Consider the following 1,387-nt stretch of genomic DNA (forward strand, 5'->3'; position numbering starts at 1 on the left):
CAGAGTTTCCTTCCATCGCGACTTTTCATCGGTGACCGTGAGAAACAGCGCCCGATCCGGAAGCCGGCCGTGAAAGGGAGCGAAATCTGGTTCGTGCTCCCGGAGGCTACAACGATAATGACCCGCTTTCGCGCTGCCAATTCCGGAGCCCGAACGTGGAAATCGTTGCTTTCGAACCCATTGGGAAGCGTGCCAAGTTCGTTATCGGGGCAAACACTGCCATGCCATTCGGCTGGGTCGGTCGTCCTTATTCGGATTTGTCGCCAACGAGGTCACACGTAAACCTACAGCTGTGTGCAATGGAGGCGATTTCGATGTCGTTTGGTGAGTAAATCATTAGCACGCCTTCAGTGACCCTCAAATCAGGCAGCTCTTTATGTGACGCTTAAATGCAGAACGGCTTGACGTTCAATGTCACAGTCTACATCCAAGGAGGCCAAACATGACCAGTTAATAACGCATCCTGAAGCTCATGGCTAAAGCTTTTTTCCATTAGAATTTATAAACTATAGAGCATTCTGATGAGAGCCATAAATTTTTTCAACGATAATGAATCTGCTCTCAAGATCTGCGAGACGACCCAATTTCCTCCAAAGTATATAGTGCATGAAAGATATCCACTATCTGACCATTGTTTAACTAAGCAACATCGATTAACTAATTAAAACATTTAAATTCAATTGCATCTTAAACACACCAGTGACAAATGATTCTTTATGAGTATTTCTAATTTCTCCTGCCTCGATACGTCTAACCATATTAAGACGACATCAGCGCGAAAGCGAGCATTTATGCGCTCGCGATGAAACCGTTTTGCCCATCCTGAAGGGCCGCTTGGCCGGGAGCGGGAGCTTTATACATAACTTTGACGGTAAGCAATTTCGTAATCATTTTGCGACTAATTTTATTTCCCTCGGTCCCATTCCAAGTCCTCGGTGCCAGTAACAGCTTCCGTCAGCTACACACACGCTCGCACTCGAACACAACGTTATCTCTCGGCCCAGCTCCCGAGGTCGCTGGTGCAGAAACCCTTCGCCCGAGTGCCTGCCTACATGAGGTAAAAAAGAAATCAATGAAAAATTAGAAGCACCTCGGCTCAGTGAAGTGCCATAGCTGCCGAGAGAAACAGGGGAAGGCGAAAATAAAAACGAAAAGCATAAAAAATATTTTCCTTGCATTCCCGGCGCAAAATCGAAAAGAAAAGCAAAACGATGTCATTCTATGGCACGATGGTGAGCATTTCCCTGCACGGTTGTGTCACGCGGGCTTCCAGAAATAAGGATGAAAAAATTGCCAGCATCTGCACCACCCTCATCTGCCACCAGCGAGGCAGAGAAAACGATCCCGAGAATAACATCACCGAGAAAAAAGGAGGCTCGAAACAAGT

This window comes from Anopheles nili, chromosome 2, assembly GCF_943737925.1.
Source record: "Anopheles nili chromosome 2, idAnoNiliSN_F5_01, whole genome shotgun sequence".
Taxonomy (NCBI): domain Eukaryota; kingdom Metazoa; phylum Arthropoda; class Insecta; order Diptera; family Culicidae; genus Anopheles; species Anopheles nili.